Source organism: Cyprinus carpio, chromosome B4 (genome assembly GCF_018340385.1).
Source record: "Cyprinus carpio isolate SPL01 chromosome B4, ASM1834038v1, whole genome shotgun sequence".
In the NCBI taxonomy this organism is placed as follows: Eukaryota; Metazoa; Chordata; class Actinopteri; order Cypriniformes; family Cyprinidae; genus Cyprinus; species Cyprinus carpio.
The window spans coordinates 8,749,786-8,775,876 of NC_056600.1; the positions used below are offsets into that span (position 1 = coordinate 8,749,786).

Consider the following 26,091-nt stretch of genomic DNA (forward strand, 5'->3'; position numbering starts at 1 on the left):
AGCTGCTGTCTTGGTGAACTTAAAATCTTTACGCCTATCTCTCTTCTGGTCAGGGTGTTCCTTTCTGTCTCCGCCAAGAAACTCAAAACCACTCTCCTGTATTTTATGCTTATATTCAAGCCAGTTTTCAAAGTGTAGAGGTGGGGGATGCGAACATTCAAGGGGTACACATACCTTTTGAACTCAGCTCGTAAGTCATGAGGCAACTTGTCAACAGCCTGGGTACGTGTGAGCCACACTGAAGCTCGACTCTGCCGTTATCCCCCAATTGGTCCAGCATGCCTACCAAAGCTCTGACTTTCAATGCAAACCTCTTAAACCCACTGACATCATGATAACGGATAGTATGGATTGTCCATCAAATCAGCAATTCGACCGCAAAGCTAACTGGTGTGAGGTTGGCCATATTGCTCAGCGAGAGAGGCCATGGTATCGGAGTAGGGCCTACTGGAATTGATGTAGGAGTCTGCAATGAGAAGAGCATCCTCCAAAACTTCAAGTGTTCTAAAGAGAATTTAATATTTAAAATCTCTCAGTTGCATCCTCTGGTAAAAGATTGTCCAATGAGAGCTTCAGTTGTGCAAATTCCCATGGGTCTCCCTTAAAGTGAAGTCAGGGATTGTGGGCTTAGGGCCTCTGTATATCCTTTCTTCTTGCTTAGGGTAGTAAGGATGCTGTCCAGTATCCCTGTAGAATGGCTTACTGCTGGTAGGTGCTGTTAGAGGAGGGTGCCTGGACTGTGGAGTAGTCATATGTCCTCTGTTGGGAGATGATGCCATGGAATAGCACTCAGGTTCACAATACTCAGGGGTTGATGGACATGAGAGAGGTTGATCTTTAGTCCCTAAGTTTTGTAGTCTGGTAGTTAATTCATCATCCACCAAAGCTGGACGTGTCTAGGAGGTGGGGGTGGTATATTCACTGAAGGAGGAAGGATGTCATCATCCACTACAGGGGATGGTGGCAGCGGCCAGTCTTTCATAATCTGGTAAGGGGGCTCGACTTGTTTGTGACTGGGCTCTGTCATATGGCAAAGGCACTGATCTTTGGAGGAGTGATGGTGCTTTCTTAGCACTCATTTTCTGCTGCATATCTAGCACAGTTGACTGAAAGCTGTTGATTTTCTTGTTTGAGCTCCTGAAAGCCTGTTCTCAAGATCTCTGATACATCCTCAGTTGCAATTGGGTGAGATACAGGTGTGCTCTCATATCTTGGTCCGATGTGTAATGAGCGACTTATGAATCTCTGGTCTGTCCTTGTGGCATATATCGCTCAATGGCTGATAAATGAGAGGGATCATCTTGGCTACCCTTTCAGCGTGAGGCTCCTGTAACTCTTTGGGACGAGGGAAAGTATGTGCAGCTGGAGACTGTTGTCATAGTTGTGGAAAGAGAAACCTCATAATCCTCAAACCAGGCCTGGAGGCTGTTTCGACGTTATGACGCACATCAGCTGTCCATCTCTAATCTTCTGGTCTGAAAACATCTTCTTGCAATCCACAGCAATTACTTAGGGTTCAAATACACAAAATGCTGAAAAAAACAAAGAAAGTTTGTGGGACCTGAAGGATTTTTCTGAAGAATGTGCAGGCAGTTTAACTTGTTCAGGACAACAAGGAACACCTGAACAACTAGTACTAAACAAAATAAAAAAAAAATAAAAATGCGGTTGTGGATCATTTTCAGGGAACAACGCAGTATTAAGAAGCAAAGGGAATGTAAACTTTTGAACGGGGCCATTTTTAGAAATTCAGTTATTTATTTCTCTTGTGGACAATAATGTAAACCTATTTTTGGTGAAATATTCATCATTCAGTATCAGTACTAAATAAACAACCCAAACATGCATTTTGTATGATTTCCTCTTATTTCTTGGTAAAATAATTAACATTTTTGCAGATCTGAAAGTAACGTAAACTTTTGACCTCAACTGTAATGTTGTAATTAAACATTACAGTATATTTAGAACAAACTGATAAAGACAGCAAACCCACTGTAGTCTTACTAAATTAACTAACCAAACATGGGTATGCACATTTAGACACCTGGATATTAACATTTGAAGTTTGCTGTTTTAAAAAAGTTAAAACTTCTTTTTCCAAGGGCAAGACAGAAGCTATACATCTCAACCACATATACCTTGGAATATTTGCATAAACTGTTTTATGATGCACAAATGTGGCATAAATGTGTTTTTTACCAGGAATAGGATATTAATTGTTTTAAAGAATGAAATTATGAATTTGGCAAAAAAATTTTTGTCTGCTCTCCCGTGGGCTCCTGTAAGTTTTTTTTTGTTTTTTTTTACCATATGTTTTCTTTATCTTTGTGGCACATTGTGTGTATCAGTCAAAAATGTTGTAAACCATGGCATATTTTGCGTACTTGGGTGGCTGGTTCATACTTTAGATACAATATGAACAGCAAACTTGTAAACAAAAATACACATAAAAAAAAAGGTGTAGCCATCGACGTGATTGCAAAGTTGTTGTACCTGAGCAGATGACTCCAGCATCTTTAGGCATGATTACAGTAACCCTTCGGCCCATCCTCCTGGAGCCACACATTAGACCTCCTTCGAGGTGTGGATTCTGAACCAAACACATCTGACAAAATCCATCCAGATGGGCGCCTGACTTCGTCCTGGCCAAAGAGTAGCATTACCCAGAGCATCTACGAGTTGCCCACAGTCCAGCTCTCTACACACCACTGCAGCCTCAACCAAATCCCAGGCAACATCACACACTGTTCCCCACCGACCTCTATGAAGTACTCCACTCTAACCACACAGCGACACTGTGACCACCACCAACAACCCACATTCACACGGTCTAATATTTTAAACAAAGAGAAGAGAAAAATAGGCATATGTGAATTAATAACTAATATCTAGTCATCTGAAACGCGATACTTGAAATCAAACACTTGAAAAAAAATTCCCCCAATATTCTGCCGCATTCCGAAGTAACATTTCTTCATCCCTTCTCTGTTGTTGTTGTTGTTTGTTGTTGTTGTTTTTAATTTGTGTACTTACCAGCTGTGATGAATATTACAACTGCAGACAGTAAAATGATCATCAGCCATCTTCCCATCATCCTCAGCATGATTAACTCAACACCCAGTACAAGCTTCTCCGCTCTGATGATACAGAAGTACAGGCATCCTCTTAATGAGAGAGAATGAGGCCCAACACCCTCCAATCACACTCGCTATACCTTATTAGACACAACAGAGGAAATCATCAAACAACTTCAGTGACAAATCAGAGGACGTGTTTCTGATTTTTCCAAATATATCAAAACTGTCAGTGCTGATGACCCTCCTCACACGCATATCAAGACCTCAGTGAGGGGAGGCGCGCGCACACACACACACACACACACACACAGACTCACACACGTTTTTGTTTATTTTACATTATTTTACAAACAAATCTAAATGAACATATATAAAATATAATTTTTGCTGATACTTGATGTAGTGACACATTTTTGCGTTGTAGTTACATAATGATGTCATCATGCATGCATCACAACGTCAATTTTGGCCAACTTTAAGCAACAAATCAACCTTCCGTTAGTAACTTCCCCTGAAAAAGTAGTTGGCACACTGGGTGGGCAAATAGCGACCAAGCCCTCCTACGGTGTAGCAGACTGCCTACAACATGGGAAGTCATATTACTGGTACGCGTTTTCATATGTTGTAAATTCTTAAAAATGAAGATACGAGTCACTACCTTTGATCCAACTTGCCTCGCGTGGTATATCATGCCGGTGCAGAAGGGGGGTGCAGGTGGGTGCCTTGAACAACCTTGCCCCTTTTTTTCCCCTTGATGCCAAAGTGGCCGCTTTTGTCAAGGCGATTTTTGTTTTTGTCCTTTCCGCAATCTACTATTAGTACAATTAATGACATAATTATTTTAGCGGTAAATAAAATTATCCACATGATGACCTGTCACCTCATCTCATCCAGGACACTGCCGTCAACGTTCCGACCAGTCCATTTAGGTACTTTTGAGCAGCTACCAGGATGCGTTCACTAACGTCCGCAGGCTAGCCGGTATAAATGGGAGGTTTCGCTGCGGAAGTCGATGCCGCTTGTAGGTTTTCGTTGTATCCGTGTCTGGCTAATTTCCTTATATTCGTGGTTGTTGTGTTTTCAAAACGGACAACACGAACTTAATAAACCGTGTCCGCACTTTCTCGGAAGTATCAGCGTGACAAAATGCACCACCATTCATGTCCATGAAACGAAAATCTATCGTGAGACCGATTTGTTGGTCTGGTGTTGCCTCAGAGTTGATTTACATCATCAAATCAATATATAATAAAAACCAAAACAAACAACAAACGTTTTTTTAGGACCAAAGTGCGTTTTTAGTCCAACCGAAGCTTCAGCTGGCAGCCCCTCGGCGTGCCGAGATGGTGGTATAGCGGCCACATAGATGCCTGACTTAACTAGGCTCCGTGAATTATGTCAAAACCCGAATGTGACCCCTTGATCTTATATCACAATATACGTAGAAGCTTCGCTTAGTCTTCAGAAACACAATTTAAATTATTTGGGATGAAAACGTGAGGCCGTTGTGACTGTTCCCATAGGACTGCCAATAAATAAACAGTCCCACCTGGGTAACACTTTCTATAAGTTTCTGTTATAAGTATTTATAAATATTAGTTTAATGAATGAACTAATCTTTACAAACATGACTATACTTGTTCATAATGATTACTAGTACCTAAGTAAAATGTTAGTAATGTTTTATACTTCAGTTATAACAGTCACTTATAAGTAGGAGTTAGATGAACGAAATCATTTACAAACTATGACTATATTTCATAAATGATTACTGAGTGGTATGCTGACGATTTACAAATGTTTTCGAAGTTATCTTACAAAGTTCAAATCATGAAATAAATCAAACTGATCATTAGTAGATGGGTTATAAGTATTAGATTGATACATTATTTAATCAATTATAAATCTTGACAGTATTTATGTCAAAATTGTTTTGTAGAATTATCTCCATAAACACTTGTCTAATAATGAACACAATGATAAATAAACCCTTAGTAAATGATTCAGGATATGATTTACTGGCAATTTATGTTAGTCTGGTCTGTGTTCGTAAGCACAAACATGCAGGTTGTGTTAAAGCACTAGTTTTAAGAAGAGTAATTGATTAGTTTTGAAGTGGAATAAACATTATAGAATGCCTTAGTCAGGTGATTCCAGTGGCGTTTGTTAAATATTCCTTTCTCTCAGTCAAGCACAGACTTGTGTGCTGTGTGGAGTGTGGTGGATCTAGTGATGAAGTGACCACTCTCAACGGTTTTACCTTCTCACTGACGCTCACATCAGGTGCACGTAGAGTTAAAGACCTTATGTTGTGTTCAGAGAAGACCGGCTGTCTATACCCTACACCAGTCAGTACTTAGTACAACTCTACAAAGTGTTCGACACCTGTTATAAAGATGTGTAAAACGCATGAATAAACTCATTACAAGCTTTCTCGCATCCCCTAATCTTAAAGTGTAAACTATTCCTCACTTGTAAATGTGTTGTACATCTCACTTGCAGATCTTCCTGTAAAACATGATCCCATCGTCATTCCATCACGTTACCCATGGCTTGACTCACTTAGTTTTATTTTAAATAAATAAATTAACACTCCGCCACCATTTAATCCAGCCACTTTAATTGTGTATTTTTTTATTTTGTTTCCCATGGGACGCTGCTCACCATAACATGAAAAAGCACCAGAAACGTAATAGGTCCATTATTTAGTGCATTTTATTCCAATCGTCAGAAGTAGTACGATACCACCGTTTTGAGAAAAAATTTTGTTTTCCGTATAGTAATCATTATACATTAATAAAAAGTACATAGCTTGCCGTCTCAATGCGTTTTACAAACTTCCAAATTGGCACTTCTACACAATAGCACTCTGGTTGCGGCAGTGACGTCACACATCGCGCCTTATTGGCTGTCACTTTGTGATTGCTACCACCATAGATTATTTGCGACCATGCCAAATTGTGTTTAGTGAGGATGCAGCGCGGACGCTTCTGAAGTGAGAATAGTTTACACTCTGTAGATTAGGGGAATGCAGAAAGTGGTTATAAATAACTTGTGTACATATACAAATAATTTGTAACAGGTAAGAAAGGTCCTAACAGTGATCTGTCAACACATTTACAAGTGATGAATAGTTTACACTTTAGATTAGGGGATGCAGAAAGTTTGTTAATCTATAAATATATTTTTAATATTTAATCTTTTTATTTTATTTATTAATATTCAAATTTTTATGTACAAATTTATATTTATATTTATATATTATATTTTATTATAATATTTATGCGTTGGGTTAATTTATATTTTTATTTTGTAATATTATTTTAATTTTTATATTATATTTAATTAAATATAAAAATTAAAAATTATCATTTTTAATATTTTTTTTCATATTATTAATAATTTATTTTTTATTTTTTTTATACTTACTATTTATCTTCAATTATGTTAATTAAAATTCATAATTTAATTTTATAAATGAATATAATAAATTTTTTTATATCATTTATTTATGAAATTATTGATTATACAATATTGATTAAATTAATATTATAACAATAATAAATTGGAAATGAATCGAACATACAAATATTTGTAACAGTTAACTAAGGCCTGACAAGTGCTATGTAAAACACATTTACAAGTGATGAATAGTCTGTCCCTTTATATAAGGGGATGCGACAGAAAGCTTTGTACCACAGGATTTATTCATGCTTTACACATCTTTATAAAAGGTGTCGAAACACTTTGTAGAGTGTTCTAAGTACTGATATTGTGAAGGTATAGACAGCTGTCTTCTTGAGACACATGGAGTCCCTTAACTATGTGCATCCTAAAGTGCGCTTCAGTGGAAGGTAAAAACCGGTTGAGAGGCGTCTCAGCCATAGATCACAACTCCAAACAGACACAAGTCTGTGCTGATGAGAGAAAGGATTTTACACACGGCCACTGGACTCACCGGACTAGGGCATTTATAAATGTTTTAATCCGCTTCCAAAACTAATCAATTTACTCTTCTTAAAAACATAAATGTTTTTAGCAATTACCTGTGCTTTTGAACCTCAGACCAGCTTTACAACTTTAATCAAGCAAATCATATATTTATCATTTACTAAAGGTTTGTTTTCATGATAACACATTTTTCATTGAGAGATCATTATAACAAAACCCAAAGTATGGTAAACACTTTATAATAAGTGCAACGCCTTATTTATCATGGTTAATCATTAGGGAAAACAGGTTAATTCATCATTCATTTAAAAGCATTAAACAGGACATTAATCAGGCAGTTTATAAATACAGATCTAATGGCTTTATACTTGAATATTGAAAAGCATATCTATAAGGTATTTAAGACTTGGGGTCTTTCACATGACTTTATTAATGATCACTTTATTCATTTCTAAATCGCATTATTTAAACACCAGTATGTAAGAGTTTCAGTGGTTCATAAGATCACTTAGAAATTGTAAGTAAATGAATAATCACAATATTTATACTGTCATTCCATCCACAGTTCTTATTTTCAGACCTATAGTAAAGTTTTACTATAACTAGTGTTATAAAGATGGTTTATTAAAAAATGTATTTCTACTGTAATTCAGGGTTAATTCAGGGTAGTTGTACAACATATGTAGTTGTTAGTTAACTATTTCTTTTCTGTGAGCTCATCTAAAGTGAGGACTATATTCTGCCTTATCAAGCTTTTAATTACAAATGAGATTTAAAAGGCTGTTAATATTTTCTATGTTCTTTATCACTGTGTTGGTGTTTGTTTCCTTTTCACTGTTCAGAAGATAACTGAGCCTTTAAATATCCTTTATAATGCGTTACAAGGCATAACTAGTCCTCACTTTAGATGAGCTCACCCCAAATAAATAGTTAAATGACCACACTACTAAAAATGCTTTATAAACTAAATGAAGTTTACTACATTTACTTAGAATTTCTTTGTGATCGTTATGAATCACAGGCAACTCCTAAATAACTGGTATGTAATAATGCTATACTTCATTGAGAAATGACAATTGATCATGAATAAAAGTATGGACAATATAAAATTTATTAAACACATTATAGATATGCTTTTCAATCAAGAAGAAAGCATTTATATCTGTATTTATAAACTGCTTATTAATGTTTATTAAGGCTTTTATAACTTATGGAATTATCTGTTTACTAATGCTTCATTAAGGAGTAATAGTATGACAGTTATTATAAAGTGTTACGCAACAATTTTTGACTAAAATACTTTAATGATTTATAAGTGCTAAATAATGTATCAACTAATAATTAAAACTATCTAACTAATGATCTGTTTGATTAATATTTCATGATTGAAACTTTTTTTTAAGATACTTACAACACATTTGTAAATTCGTTAGCATACCAACTTATTAATCATTTATGAATATATAGTCCATGTTTTTGTAAATTGATTCGTTCATCATTCACTAATAACTTGTAAGTGACTTATATACTGAATTAATAAAACATTACTAAAATGTTAACTTATCACTTATTAATCATTTACGAATGTACTAGTCCATGTTTTGTAAACTGATTAGTTCTTTATAACTTAATAATTTATACATGACTTTATAAAACGGAAACGTTATTATACAAGTGTTAACCGCTCATTTTGGCACTTTAATGTGAAAAAAAATGGTGCCCCTTTGTTTGGCAAAAGTGTATGTAAATCCATTTTAATTAAATGTCCATTTTAATTTCAAATAGAAAAATAGCAAAAAAAAATAATTTAACATTTAAACTTAAATGGTCCCTTGTTTCTGTTCTGTGTCTTTCTTTTTTTCAAAAACCTATGTCACGGCATTTTTGCTGCTGTTCTCAAATACAGAGCATCCTGTGTTTCTAATACACAATATCAGAAGGAGCACAGCCCTATTAAAAGCTGTGGGTCCATGTGCCCCCTTTTATAGTTTGTGAAGCACCTGCCCCTCCAAAGGTCTCTGCACGGCCCCTGGTGGATATTCCAAACAGCAAGCGCTAAAGCATCTCAGCTGAAAATAACTGCTGCGCAAACCAAAACGTTTTCACGCGCCAACCAGCTGGTTGTTTTAAGAAGAGCGCCCTGATATTTTTTTCAGCTGGCTATAAACTCTTTGGTGGACACACGTTCTATTTATTGTTGGTCATATGGCCTATATTAGATCATTTTTTGCATTTATGCTTATATACTGAGCGCAAAACCTGAAAGTAGACCAGATTGTAAACGTTGTGGCAAACTGACTGTATGTGCGTCTGTGAGAGGTAGACGAGAGCTGGAGAAGATGTGCTTTCCGGCCCAAGTGCAGAGGCGAACTAAGCCGGCCTGCTTAGGGCCCCCTGGGGACGGTGGAGGGCCGGGGGGCAAAGAGGGGGGGGGGGGGGGGGGGGGGGGGGGGGGGTGGGATGGGTCGGGGGTGGTGGAGCGGTGGGGGGGGGGGGGGATAGGGGGCCCCAAGAACAAAATAAAGCTTGCTTTTATTTATTTATTTTTTCGTGATATATTGTAGTCAATGGACCCTGGTAAATTTTACAAAAATCCAATATCAAATAATTAAATAATCTAATATGTATCATCTTATTACTTCCATGAGCGAGAGCGTTCCATGCCACACAAATCAGATCACGAATCAGATCAGAGAAGGTGTTCTATTGTAGGTTTGTCATAATCCGCTCTGAACGAATTGTTGTTTCACACGTTTACAGTTCTATTTACTGGGAGGATCTTCACATTATAACAGAAAAACGGTTTTTCTCTCAATATCCAACAAATTTTGTTTTGAGCCACGTATACTGTTTCAGGAATGACAAACCGAGTGTAAAAAATACGCGAGTCGAAATCAGCTGAACCTGTTCCAGCGAGTTCACTGGCATGATCTGACACTTTTGACCGTCGATAATATTGTAGCAATGGACGGGATGAACTATCTGACAAAGCTGATAGCAAACACAGAGCTGTGCATTTAATACAGAGCTAAATCAGAACGGTAACTAAGCCTACAGCCAGCGAACAAGTCTCCCTGCTGAATATGTTTAAGGCACAGCTCCTGACAGTTAAAATATAAAATACTTAATGCCTTATTATTTACAATTATAATTATCAACAATAATTAACTTATTTATTTATATTTAGTACACCTAAAATAACAACAAAATTGGGTATAATACCGTAATTTTATAATAAAATCCAAAAGCAAGGACGTGACAAATACTCAGGAGTGGAAATGGCAACTGAGCTGATGATGATCCCTGTGCGGCCAATCTTACTGTTAACGTGGTCCATTTCATGTATTTTCATCTAAAAGTTTGGTTTTTCACTAGGACACATATTTTTTGACAAAAAAATAGTTTTCATCCTTGAGGAAAAAAAGTGAATCTTAGTGAATTTTACTGCAGAGTTAAAAATAATATAGGCTTCTTTAAAATATTTTAAGTGTTTAAAAAACCTGTACACTATAGACGAAAACAGTGGGTCAAGGTAGGTGTATTTTTTTATTTAGTTATTATATATATTATATATATATATTATATATATATTATAGATATATATATATATATACAGGTCATCTCAAAAAATTAGCATATTGTGAAAAAAGTTCATTATTTTCCAATAAGGTAATGTAAAAATTAACTTCAATATTTTAGATTAATTGCACGCAAACTGAAATATTTCAGGTCTTTTTATTTTTAATACGCTGATGAGTGGGATGGCAGACAGTCTCATGAATACCCAAAAATCTCCTATCTCAAGAAAAATTAGTATATTTCATCCGAGACCATAAAAGAAAAGTGCGTTTTAATACAAAAAAAAGTCAACATTCAAATAATGATGTTTCAGTTTGTGCACTCATTACTTGGGCGGGGAATACTTTTGCAGAAATGACTGCTTCAATGCGGCGTGGCATGGAGGCAAAATCAGCTGTGGCACTGCTGAGGTGTGTAATGGAAGGCCCAGGATGCTTCGAAAGCGGCCTTAAGCTCATCCAGAGTGTGCGGTCTTGCGTCTCCTCAAACTTTCTCTTCACCACTATCCCCAGATTCTCATGGGGTTCAGTCAGGGAGAGTTGGCAGGCCAATGAGCACAAGTCAATACCAGGCAGTAAACCCATTTACATGAAGAAACTGCACTCTACAGAACAGGAACGTTACAACCGTAACCTAACAGTCTCAAATTCTGTACATTAGAGAGAAAAGGGATTTTAACACAGCAATAAAACAGGGAAGTTGTTAAATACAAATATGTTCTTCTACGATCGCGTCGTTGTGTGTCCCATCTGCCCTTCACGCAAGCAGTGGTGGCCGACAGGAGGGGAAAGACGACTGACGGAGACAGGGGTTCCAGAAGACAATCAGCAACACCCGCCACCAAGGGAGGTAAGCCACAAGACGGTTTCATGGCGGCACGGGCTGGCGGGGCAACAGAGGGTGCTGGATCATAAATATATTCATAGAAAGTTGCCTGGAAGGAAAAAAGGTGGGGGGAAGAAAAGGTGACAAAAGCAACAAATGATGGCTTGGTAAGGTTGGCCGAGAAAAAAGCAGATTCATGAACTTGGGAGAGATTCACAAAGGGTGGAGGTGAAGTGGAGTCACCGGCCAGCAAGAGGCAACCAACAACCAGACGTCTTCAGGAAAAGGGCTACAGCTGTCATATTCCTAGAAAGCCATACTGAACCAGGAAATTAATGTTCAGAAGCATTTCACCTGCAGGAGAAATAATAGCATGGACGGTTGCTTCAGTGGTCCACAGTCCTTTTTTTCAGATGAAAGTAAATTTAGCATTTCATTTGGAAATCAAAGTCTGGAGGAAGACTGGAGGCACAGAATCCAAAGTCCAGTGTGAAGTTTCTGCAGTCAGACATGATTTGGGTGCCGTGACGTCTGCTGGTGTTGCGCCATTGTGTTTTATCAAGTCCAAAGTCAATGCAACCATCTACCAGGAGATTGTGGAGCACTTTCCCATCAGCTGACAAGCTTTATAGAGATGCTTATTTCATTTTGCAGCAGGACTGTAGCACCTGCCCACAGTTCCAAAACCACTTCCAAGTGGTTTGCTGACCATGATATTACTGTGCTTGATTGGCCAGATAACTCACCTGACCTGAACTTCACAGAGAATCTATGGGGTATTGTGAAGAGGAAGATAAGTAACATCTGACAAACAATACAGAGGAGCTGAAGGCCGCTATCAAAGCAACCTGGGCTTCAATAACTCCTCAGCAGTGCCACAGGCTGATCGCCTCCACGCCACGCCACACTGAAGCAGTAATTCATGCAAAAGGAGCCCCAACCAAGTATTGAGTGCATAATTAAACCTGCTTGGAGATCTTGAACATTTCCTGTTTTGTAAATCTTTTTTTGATTGATCTTTGAGAAAATATTCTAATTTTTTGAGATTCTGAATCTTTAATTTTCCTAAGCTGTAAGTCATAACCATCAGAATTAAAACAAAAAACTCTTGAAATATTTCAGTTTCTTGTCTGCTCCTCAAACACACTGAAGAAACTGGCTCCTGTCAGCCCCTAAAAGAGAGAGAGAGACCCACAGCTGCCAATGACACTCACTGTTACCTTATTAAACACAACAGAGGAAATCATCAAACACAATCAGTGACAAATCAGAAAGCAGCATTTTGATTTTCTCCATATATATCAATAAAGTGTCAGCGCTGAGAGCGGGCCTCCTCCTCCTTCACTGAGGACAGACTCGTGTCACTCGTATCGTGTCTCACTGAAACATTATTTCACACACAAACATAGTTGATATTTACTATAAATATATAATATATAATTATAAATTTTAAATTATAAAATGAACTGGACTGATTGTGTACAACTACTCAGGGCTATTGAGATAAGATCTGTAAATAGGCAATGACTTTTGTTCCAAAGATATTTATTTGGCACTATTATCAAAGCACGTAGCTGTAAATGTGTGTTAACACTGTAATGTGTAATTCATCCATGCAGATGGCAGCACAACACTTTTTATTATAAAGAACAGCAGTCAAGAGTGCCAAATAAATAACTTTTTGTGACAGAAAAAAAGACGTTTCTAGAGAATGTTCATTTTATTTGTTCACAGCTACATTACAGCTACAAATCTAATTTATTTCATGTTGAGTTCATTTCACAGCACATTCATTTTATTTTTTTTCTTCTGCTACAATGCATTCTAATATAGAATGTTGTAAATACACTGTAGCAGTGAGAGTGATATTTCTGATATTTTCATTCAGTTTTATAATAACCAGTCTTTACCGCAGTGTTACCAGACCTTCCCGTTCTCCATGTTCTGTCTCCAAATGAAACTGTCCCTGATTTTCAAATGTTCAAAACCAGCTGCAAATACAAAAAGCCCTGACCAATATAACCTGCTGGCCAGGTGTGGATTTGACATTTTGGGGGCTCTAAGCAATGTCAAAACCAACCCCCTTCAGTATAAATCACGTTATGGGTGGGTTCCCACACACTTGTGAGGTGATTAAAACAACTAATTCTGCTGGTTACCTGAGAAATCATGTAATGATTATTTTCACCAACAGAGGGAGCTGTGAGATTACATGTCTAAATGCAGTAAGGCATGAGTGGCTGATTAGATACTTGTGATAACGGGCAGTTTACCGTGGCCAGTGAGTGGTATACTGTATTAACATAGAGATAATAAAATGGAAAAAAGAAACCTGCTGCTCCATAATGATTACTGAAGTCAATGAAGAATATTTCATAAACTCAGTACTACAGGTAAGGATAATTTATAAACAAAGAATACTAAAAAGTAGAAGAACATTACCTTGGTTTTATTTATGACTGCAGCACTTATGTATAGATGAAATTGCTGTGGCGTCACACAACAGGCAGCTGTGCTTGTTTTATATTTGATGGATATGACATGAGCTGCACTGGGATTCTAATATTCTGTTAAGCATTGTTAAGTCATTATATATTGTTATATTGTTGTATTATTACATACGGTGTATAGAGGAAAAAATCTTTTAAAGTGTTACAGTTTGTTAAATTTCACATATAATGCAACACTTCTACAGTAAAATATAGAAAATATAAAAGTAATATATAAATAAAATATAAAACCCCAGCAGACAAGCAATATGCATAATTTATTTATTGGTTTATAAACACACCTAATCACATAAGATAATAATAGTTGATAAAGTTATCGTATCCAAAATAAAATTTATTTTCTTTCTATTGTGAAAGTTACTTATCGTATCCAAAACAAACATTTTTTCAGCATTATTCATGAACTCAGTACTTTCCTTTTACAACACTGATGATCATTGTGTTTATATTTAGGATGTTTTTGATTGTCACTGTGTTTGTGCTTTATAATGTAAGATCATTTGACTTAAGGAATCATGTAATCTCTTACATTTGATCATACATGTAATCTCTTATTGACATACAAAAATGTGTCTTTTTTTTATTGCTATTAAGGCCAAAAAAAAAAAAAATGCATCGAAATCTCATAAAGGCGTAACAGTAACAATACAAAAAAAGAAAAAAAAAAAAAAAATAAATTAATTAAAAAAAAATGTAAAAACATGAGATTTGACATTTCAATAACAATATCGATATATCAAAAACTCAAACTTTGTTTAGATGTGTTGAACCAAAGCAGTGGATGAGATCATTGAGCCAAATGCCCCCCTTCTTTGTTTGACTCCTCCTCCACATCATCATAATCTGTATGTATATATATACAACATATGTTTAATATATTTATTATATATATATATATATATATACATCAAGGGTTACAATAACTTACCCAACCTGTTTCTCACTTACACTCATGACATCATCATACTCCTCCTGAACTCTCTCTGATCAAGAATGACATAAAAACATCTCATATGAGTTTATAAAACACTTTATCACATAGTGAACTGATCACACAGAACGAATGTCTGATACTCATGTAAACATGAAAAGGGTGATAATTTTTTTTATTTCTGTGCATCTCACCTGTTACCCCTTGAGAGCTCAGTCTATTAATGATGACATCATCATAATTCTCTGATGCTTCCACTGCACATAAAAATAAATCAATTTAAAAAGTCAATTTAAATGTAATCCAAAAACCCCATTAAGGCAGTAATTAAAATATTACCTGTAACGATCTTGATTTTAAAGGAATGCTATTATTATTAGTAGTAGTAGTAGTATTTTAAATTGATAAAAAAAAAGTAAAACACCTTTTTTTTGTGCTCCTGTAGCTCAAGTGGTAGAGCATTGCGTTAACAAGCGCAAGGTTGGGGGTTTGATTCCTCGGGAACACATGATAGGTAAAAATTGATAGCCTGAGTGCACTTAAGTCGCTTTGGATAAAAGTGTCTGCTAAATGCATAAATTTAATTTAATTAAAAAATTTTTTTGATATCAGCATTCTGTTCGCTCTTCATGACATCATCATAGCTCTCAGGTGTGTCTTCTACAAATTCACACATTCATTACAGACACACACATTCATTACATTCAGAAAAAAAAATCTAACTTAAATATACAGTAATATTTTACATTAAAATTACATTATATGCTGCTGTAGAGTAAGAGAGTGACACCTGTCTCACGATCTGGTTTCAGTCCAACAGTGATGACATCATCAATAGTATCCCGGTGTGGTTTCCTTCACCATCTCTTCTGCATCAACACACAATATGTTTGGATACAAAACCGAAAATATGTTCTTGCTGCAGGTCATGAGACTGAGAATTAATATTTGGTAAAGAATCATGTGAACAATTAAAAAGGTCCCTGACCTTTTAGGCCACTTTCACTTAGTAACATCATCATAATATGCAGTCTTGAACTCTATTTGTTTCTCTGTTTTGCCACAGGATTTACATCCCGTGGTAACTAGGATTTACACAAGCTCCAGTCTGGATCCAGAACACCTGAGAAGAGATGATGCCAACCCCTCAGAGGACCTCAGATGATGCTAACCCAGAGACAACATACAGAACTACCACATTTTGCTATAAGTTTGATTGCATAATTCCTGTTAATAGTGTTAATCGTCTGTTTGTTTATGTATTTTATTGATTTTTCCGAACATTTCTGCCATATGCACATAAACTGACAGTCATCACTGATAAGCTACTACTAAATATTGTAGAAACTTAATTTTCTGTAAAGTTGCCTTTGCAATGATTTGTGTCGTAAAAAAGCGCTATACAAATAACCTTGATTGAATGATTATTGTAAAACACAAGGAAGAGCAGACTGTTAATGTATAAGTAAACAGCAGTATTTAGATCATATTTGGGTCCTTACATCAACAGGTAATAGAATTGAATTAGTTTACCTTCACTTTTATTATTTAGGCAAATTCTTTAAAAAGGATTTAAGTGGAAATGTGGACTCAATGTGTGCTTCATCAGGCATCTTCAATACCCCCGATGCAGTGTCTCAGAGATGAGAACTCCCTGTTAAAGAAGAGCAAGAGCAGTCAGCAACATGTACAGTATTACAAAAAAGACTGAATCTCATTTCCTTAGCATCATAAAGAAGAAAACACAGCACAAATATAGTTAGTTAAAATTTAAAAGAATTCTAGGCAGAAATCCCTTTTGCTGGGCCTAATTACAAAACACACAAATGTATCCTCACCATTGAAAACCATTGCCTGCACCGCCTTACCAGGAAAATACAACACACACCACAACCTAGTGCCTACACTTAAAAACAATTGAAACAGCACTCCTTCGTATGACATCGAAATAAATACTCCCAGGAAAGAAGATGATGGTAACTAAACCACACACTCACAACACACACACACTACACCTCCACACATCTATATACCACACACAGAAAACCACAAGCCCCTGCAGCGCTGTGAGTTTTCTGTCAGGAAATTTCTGTGGTTTGAACCAGCAGGAGGGTGTAGAAGGACTAATAATAGATGAACATTCAACTGTCTGAAGACGTCTTATTACTTGCATTAACGAGATTGAGGGCTCATGTCTAACCCCTCTGAGTGGAAGTGATTGTGGCTGTGCGAGGATACTCCTCAGTAAATGGGTGCGCTCAGGGACATCGTCCTGTGTCTCCTCTCTAGAGAGAGCTGTGAGTGTAGACTAGACAAACCTGCTGTCAGTTCACAAACACCCTGACGGATCACACCGAATAAGACACAATATGGGACGAATCCCTCTTGGATCTCTATTACCTCGCTCCAGCACTATGTTCCGCTGAATCAGGAATAAGCAGTGGCACTTAAGAGCAGTAAAGCACAACTGCACCAGAAACAATCACAAGCACTGGTGCGGGACACGGAGAAAGACACTGCTGGAGGAGTTTTTGGGGAGGAGAGGACTGCTGATGTTACGACAAGCACTGGAGGAGCAAACGGGATGAAGGACGCCTGGTTGTGTTGTGGCAGGAGTAGTGGACACTGACACATCTGTCAAAATAAAAAAAACAACACACAAATTAAACAATCATAGCCAATTAGTGCTTTTGAACAACAACTGATTATAGAAAATTTTGCCTGGAAACTTGAACACAGCTGAGGTCTAAATGCTTTCTGTGGCGAGCAGATCAGTGTGGGCTGGTTCTAGGAGAAAGGACAGTCCCACAGTGTTGGAATCTCAGTCCCTCTGACACGCGACTTTCTGTTCATCCGCACAACACTTCCACAGCACCAAGACTGAAATTCCCATCAGACCTCAGTGCTGCTCTACAAACCACCCAGCCTGCCTCCCAGGACACACCTGAGCATCACTGTACTGTCACCACCGTGAGCATACACAGACGTGAGCCCCACACAGCTTTGTGATACCCTATATCCAGCCTTCCCAGAGGACCCAGGCCTCCTACATCGCACAGTTTCAATAGTCTGATTCACTTTTCATAAATGTTGCGCAACTATATTATTAAAAAATAGCGAAATTTGTGTTTTCAAGGCGATTGTTGAAGAAAAAAAAAACAGTTGTCTTTAAACATAGCAATAAAATTGAAAATTTTGGACATCTTGAGAGTTTTGTCTTTCATTCGCGGTTGTCTACAACACCAACACATCATCCCAAGATTCACCACTTCACGTCACTCAAAAACCAGTCTGATCCCACAAACGCGACACCATGCAACCCCACATTTCAACCTGTCTACAAAAGGACACTGACAGCGCTCATATCCCACCATGCATCAATACACATGTGCACAATTTAATGAGGTACTGGCGTTCAAACTCGACAGAACATAGTTGTCCAGACCCATTTAACCGGGCTGCTGATCAGTGTAACCTGAGACAATTCAATCAGAGGCGCTTAGTCTTAAACATCTGTTCTTGCAAAATAAATTTGAAAAAAACGTCCCAGAAAAATCAAACTCCAATGGCATGCTAATGGGTAACATTTGTAAATCTAGAAAACGTGATCACTGCTTTGGCCCAGAAAGAGTCTATAAGTAAAACGTTCCTTCCTCTGCAATTAATCTCTTTCTGTGTCCAAATATGAGTGTCTCCGTTGTCAAAAAGCAGACTGCTCCCTCAGCACCTTGTACAGGGTAGCCCCACAGTCAGCCTTACAACACAAATCCTCGGCTTGCATGCGGGTCAAAGACAGCAATCACACCCGCGCCGTACCAGGTGTTTCCGATGATTCCCATATAATCTCCCAGAACACTGGTGTAGACCCATTTACAAGTCTAGAATGTTTATGAATCTATATATTACATAAAAAACACACACAACAAAAAGTTTCCCAGGTGCCACAGAAACAAAAATCTGGGAATGTTGGCAGGTGGTCTACATCACAAAATACTGTACAAATAAATCAGCATAAAACAAAATGTGTGATGTGCTAATTCTTTTCATTATTAAGATGAAACATAATTTCCAATTATTTATTTTGTTTTTTTCTAACAAAACAATTAAAGCAGACATTTGAATTGGGGGGACTCACCTGAGCAGATGGTGGCAACGTTCCAGCATTCTTTACCTATGACCCAAATACAGTCACTACCTCAACAAACCCCCCAATACCTCTCACTGATAACGGCCAGTTTCTTCAAAAGTGTAGACTGGAAATGCTGAATTCCCCCACTACAGGACACTTTATCCATCAAGGATGTATGTCCTGATCCTGGTGGGTCCAAAAAAAGTGAAGGGGGCAAACTGTTTACCACAGAAGTATATCTACAGGTTCTCACAGTCCCCCAGCTCTCTACACTGCACCACTGCAGCAGCAGGCATAAAATCCCAGCCTATCATCACACACTGTTCCCCCACGTGACCCTCTGATGATGAACCTTACACTCTACCACGGCAGGGGCTGTTACTTCCGACCACCCTTTCCCCCACCTAACTTAAAAGTCCTCAAATTTTGTATTTGAAAAATATAGAAAAAAGATTTAACGCACAATAGTAGTACAAGACTATTACAATCATCAGCGGGAATATTGGCAAATGCCGGAGGGAAACATAACACAAAAAGAGGTTAGTAAATATAAATATATATTGATATTTCATTAAGATGGACAGGAGATTTTTTCAAATAAATCTTTAAAAATTGTTAGCTTGTAAAAAGCTTGTAAAAGGTTTTTTTTTTTTTTTAGAGAGAGAGATTATACAGGGTTCTATTCAGTTTCTATAGTGATTGTGAGGCATTTGTATAGATCAAACTAATGGCATCTACAACATGGTATCATTTCACACCTTTTCCGCTGTTATGTGTGAACGACCTCACAGAATGTTTTGTTATAGTGATTATGGCGGACAGTAAAATCAAGTTTCAGGCATTCCCCCTCCATCTTCTTTCTGCTCGTCATCGCCACCAAGTTAAAAACAACACCGTACTGTTTGACTGCGGTCAGCACGAGTTTGCTCCTCTTCGCTCACCAAACATGCAGCGTGCGACTGAGACTGTCTTCCTATTGTGCGCCGCACCTAAAGACGAGAGAGAAGACTCACAGCACTAAGCCTACATGACTCACTCACTGTTACCTTATTGATACAAAACATAGGAAATCATCAAACACCAATCATGACAAATCAGGGAAACGCAGGCATGTTTTGATTTTCTCCATATATAATCAATAAAGTGTGAGCGCTGTGAGGAGCGGGGACTACTCCTCACGCGTTAAGAGACACTTCACACTGAGGCACATGTGAGGTACTCGATGTCAGTCAGAAGGTCTCTGCGTGGAGATAAGATCACACTCAATCTTAAAAGCCGGAGTTAGTCTACAGATTAACACCTTCGCAGCTTCTAGTCAGCAGCCAAAACTGATAACCCGGAAAAGCGCCACGAGTACAAGTCTCTGAATCACTGGACTGATTATTGCCACATAATGTGAAATAGGCAAGATCAAAAGACTTTATTAATCATTTGGTATGAATCATGTGAACAGTTAAAACGTAAAAGATCCACTGCCCTTTTAGGCCCTTTCATAAGTAACATCATCATAATATGCAGGCTTGAACGCTTTTGCTAAACAACAGAAGAACAGACTGTTAATATATAATTCAACGAGCAGATTTAGATAATATTGGGTCATTAATCAGATTATAGTTGATATAATTTGGTTTACGTTTATTTAGGCAAATCAATAAATTTGAGGTGTACTATAATTTCACACTTTAATATATATGAACACCTCCTTATATGAAGCTAAAAGAACTCACAGGAAGAGATACTCTCATCTATCTCTCTCTCTCACAAACACGAACACACGCACACACCACACACACACATCACTAACACACACACAACACACACACACACACACATAAACATGCACTCTGGCAGATCTGTGGATTTCTGTGGCCAATGCCTGGTGGTGCTTTGAAGCAGCATCTTTAACAGGACTAAATAATATACTGAACATACACTGTATGACAGATTCTTGTATAATTCTCATTAAAAGGTGTGGAGAATTCCATGTCTCAAAGTGATTGTGTCCCTGTGCTGGAATCTCCTCCAAAACGGTCTCAGTCATTGTCCCTGTGTCTCCTCTTAGAGAGAGCTGTGAGTTGTAGACAGACAAACCTGCTGTCAGTTTCACAACACTAGACTGATCACACAATGAATAAGGGACCAAATTATGACAGTCTCTGGATCTTTCATTACCTCTCCTCCTCACACTCGTTTCTGCTGAATGAGTATAAGCAGTGGCCACTACGAGCCATTAAGAGCACAACTCCCATAAGCGAAATAACAAGCACTCGGAGGACGGAGAGAGTCGCTGATGGAGGAGTTTTTGTGGATGAGAGGATCTGATGTTTGAGTAGCACTGACGTCACACAATGGAAAGTAGAAGAGCTCATGTTCGTTGTGCATGAGGTACGTTGACACTGATCAATCTGGAATCAAGCTGCCTTCTAACAACAGACAAGGACATTAAAATTCACTGACACTTTTCCTGTTGAATCAACCATACTCCAGGGTGTTTGCTGTGACCGCCACAGGTGTAGTCCAGTCGCTGCTTCTTTGTGGGACGCCGTTCAGTGTGGTCTGTGTCAGGAGAGGGACAGAAGGACAGTCCCCCAGGTGAAGATCCCTTCCCCGTTCGGCGACTCGATCTCTGTTGATGTCCAATCAACAACCCTTCACCAGCACCAAAGAATGACTTACCATCAAGACCCTCATTGCTGACTAGCTCACAATCCACAGCTGGCTGGCAGGAACCACATGAGCATCGATGAGGTCTCTGATTGATCATCACAGACTGAGCACACACACAATTTATAAGATAGCCTGACCAGCTTCAGGCCTACCAATGAGTTATCTACACAAACACATTTCTAAAACCTGAAGACAGAAAGTGAAAGGCGTGGACGTGCGACACAGCTGTCTAAAGAGTGTGCAATTGCATCAGATGTATTACATATGCGGGCGACGATACATAGCTCAAAGCAGAACGCGATTAATAAATGTATGATCGAGAAACTTACGGTGGTGAGGAGATGCTGCACATGGACAGACGACTGCCGGGGAGACTAAGCACTCTCCCTCCACTTAAATAAGCAAAAACATCTACGCTCAAGAACCTCTTTCAACTGATATGGATTAGTTTTGCAAAAATAGCATGGGTACTGAACCAAACATAACCCTCGACTCATATTATACAAATCCAATTAAAAACATTTTTAAATTGATCTTACTCGAGCAAGATGATTTTGTGGGCCCCCCTCATCTTCATCACAGTTCATTCTCAGTTTTCGTCCCCCGAATGCAACATGGGACACTTGCCACTATAGAGATCATTATTGTGGTCGGAAATGTAACTTTACCAGCCAGTTAGGAGCTGATTTTTCACTCTTGGTGTAGAATCAGACAAAACACCAGATCTTCCACAGTTCAAGCTCTTGACAGGTTAAGAATCTCTGTTGTCTCGTCCATCTGGTTCCAGCACACATTACCCCAGGATCCATTGTAGAAAACCTCCACATTCCCTTCACAGTCCTCAGTCACATGATCGCTGTAAACTCTAGATATAATTGAAAAGTCATTTTAAAATATCTGAATTGAAAAAACCTTGCCATTACAACATGTGAGCACATGACTCCTACATCCCCCAAACCTTTACATCAACTTTAACCCCAAACAAAAAAAAAACAACTACATTTACCTGAGCACACGACTCCTACATCCTCCTTGTGTTGACAGTCATGTTTTCCCCAGCCTGGAGAAGAGCAGCTCCACAGGGACGTCTCATTCCCCTCATACTCCACATCATCCAGCCAATGGGTCCAGAACCAGGACCAAACCCAGAACTGGTACTGCTGTTACTGAGGGCCACTCCACACTGCAGCTGTCTGCACACCACATGGGCATCTTTAATATCCCAGGAGGTCATCACACACTGTCCCCATGAGCTCACTTCACACACTTAGCACTTTACCTCACACCCAAAAAATAATTTTATTTAGTTATGTTTTGGCACTACAGTTCTTCTTTATATTTTCACTATGCTGTTATAATGTTCTAACCAAGAGCACTATAAACAGTAGAGTTAATACATTCTAAAATAAACCCGGGCTCTTTGTGTACCAGCAAAATAGAGGGTATTCAGACAACATTTGTAAAAGGAATATTGTTTTCTATTCCAAAGATACTATTCATTTCACATTATATCAAATCACATATGAACTGTAGATGTAGTGTTTAACACGTGTAAAGTGTAATTTATTCAGCAGAAGATGGCAGAAAATCACCTTCTTTTTGTCAAGAGAATCAGACAAGAGTCTAATCCTTGTGTTCTCCATGAGGAAACTTTTCCCTGGTGAACTTTTTTGTGGAAAGAAAAAAAAAACATTTCTAGAGAAATCTAGTTCATTCATGTAGAGCTCATTTTTACAGCACATTCTTTTTACTTTTGTTTACTGCTATAATATATTCTACCACTCAGAGACCGAAGACTAAATACACTGTAGCAGTGAGAGTGATATTTCTGGTATTTTCAATTGTTATAATATCGGCATTTAAAGTAGGATCTACCAGACCTCCCCGTTCTCCAGGAACAGTCTGGGTTTTTGGTGTTCTGACCCTAAATGGAGCTGTTCCTGTAAAATGTTCCAGATTTTTGTCAGCACGTTACAAAACAGCTGCAAAGTCTGACCACCAGAGCCGACTGGTCAGGGGGTTGGCTTTACCACTTTGTAAAAATCGTAAGCAACATCAAGACCCCAGGCCCCATCACGGTTTAAAAAGTCACAGTCCAGGGGAGGTGGGTCCCACCGGGGCCCCACACACTTGATTGTTATAGATGATGGTTAAAACCACAACTGAGGCTGTTTACTAGAGCAATCTGATTATTTCCACTGAGAGTGAGCTGCAGCTACATTTCTACTTGGTGGGCACGCTGCTTCTTTATCCTTGAGAACAAAGCCTGGGCATCTGTTAATTAGCATTGGATACCTTGTGCATTTGATGTGCTTGCCGAACTTACTTTATAACAAAGATACAGACAACCAGACTGGTTTGATTAGATTTTTAGTGTTAACATAGCAGCTCACAGTGGCCAGTGAGTGTATACTGTATTAAACATAGAGGATAATTAAATGGAAAAAAGAAACCTGCTGCTCCATAATGTGTTGGTGTCATCAATGAAAAATATCACATAAACTCAGCACTGGGCAGGTAAAGATAATTTACAACAAAAGAATATCAAAAGTAGAAGGATTACCTTGTGTGTATATAAGTGAAAAATGAGTTACGTTTCACACATCAAGCAAGCTGTGCTTGTTTTATCTATTGATAGATATGTATACATGAGTGTGCACTGGGAACCTTAACTATTCTTAAGCAGTGTTAAAGTCGCCTGTATAGTGTTATATTATGATATTATTACATATGGTGTATGTGATTGAACAAATATTTTAAACGTGTTACAGGTTGTTGAAATTACCTATCTCTAACACAGTACGTATACAGAGTAAACACGAATATTTAAAAGTAGTGTTTAGTAAAATATATACAAGCCCAGCAGAAAGCAATACGCATAATTATTTATTGGTTTATAAACACGCTTGACCACATAAGATAAAAGGAGTTTGTAAAGATGATTTTTAGTTGATGGTTTTTTTTATTTTCTTTCTATGTGAAAGTTGGCTTATCACCTCCCACAATAAATGCACAATCATTTTTTCAGCATTATCCACTCATGAACTCAGTACGGTCGGCAGTGAAGTGGAGGGCTGGTTACCTCACTGATGGCCTCCCATTTTGGGTTGATACTTCGGACTGTACTCTGATTGTCACTGTGTTTCTGCTTTATAATGTAAGATCATTTGACTTAACGAATCATGTAATCTCTTATTGATATACAAAAACCTACTTTTTATTGCTTTTAAAAAGGCAAAAAATCCTACAAAATCCACAAAAGCATAACAGATTTAATACAAAAAATGGGGGAAAAATATAAAAACCACCTGAGATTTGACATATCAATAACAATATCGAATATATCAATAACTCAAACTTTGTTCAGAGTGTTGAACCGAAGCAGTGGATGAGATCATGAAGCCAAATGTCCCCCCTCTTTGTTTTACTTATCTCGGGGGGTCCTCCACATCATCATAATCTGTTATTAAAATAAAATCTTAAATCAATGTCAAATACCCAACCACCGTAATTGAATAAACTATTTGTAAGGAAGTCTAAACAACTGAGACAAATATTAAAAAAAATATTCAAATCTAAATAAAAAGATGTTAATATAATGACAACAAAAGGTAAACAGTAACTTACCCAACAGGTTTGTCACATCTTCACTGACACTCATGACATCATCATACTTCTCCTGAACTCCCTCTGATCAAGAATGTCATAAAAACATCTCATATCAGTTTATAAAACACTTTATCACATTTAAAGGATCCCTTTTCCCTTCAGTGACTTGTCTGTGTAAACATGAAAAGGGCTATAAAAAATGTAATTCTGTGCATCTCACCTGTTACCCCTTGAGAGCTCGGTATATTAATGATGACATCATCATAATTCTCTTTGCGTGTTCACTACACATAAAACTATATGAGTTCATTTAAATGTAAACCCCCCATTAAGGCAGTAATAGTTTAAATATTATCTGGTTAACTATCTTGATTTTGAAGGAATCTATTATTATTTTTTTTTTTAATTGATAAAGTAAAAACACCTTTTTTAATATTAGTTTGTTCTGTCCGCTCTTCATGTGTACATGATCATAGCTCTCACGGTGTGGTCTTCATCATATAACGGGACTCCCGTCACTATGGTCTTCATTACACATTAAAAAAAAAAACCAATTTTGATCAATATGCTGTCTTAATATTTAGTTATTTAAAAGTATATTATCTAATCTGTTGTTTAGAATAAGAGGGTGAAGACACCTGTCTCACGATCTGGTTTCAGTCCAACAGTGATGTACATTCATCATAGTATCCCGGTGTGCGATTTCCCATTCAGCCATCTTTCGTCATCAACACCAATAGGTTTGGATACAACAACCAAAATATGTTCTTGCTGCAGGTCATAGACTGAGAATTAAATATTATAAAGAGTTTA

General features: G+C 37.6%; 1 protein-coding gene and 1 long non-coding RNA gene across 2 annotated transcripts in view; both read right to left on the reverse strand.

Moving 5' to 3' along the window:
- The window catches only part of LOC122136980, a 289,114-nt gene that overhangs the window by 179,848 nt on the left and 83,175 nt on the right, over nt 1–26,091 (reverse strand). The gene's annotated exons all lie outside the window — the stretch shown is intronic.
- LOC122137000 lies at nt 25,112–25,951 on the reverse strand. The gene is made up of 3 exons (XR_006154504.1): nt 25,917–25,951; nt 25,297–25,359; nt 25,112–25,129 (listed from the first exon to the last, which is right to left on the reverse strand). It is a non-coding gene; the product is annotated as an uncharacterized LOC122137000 (long non-coding RNA).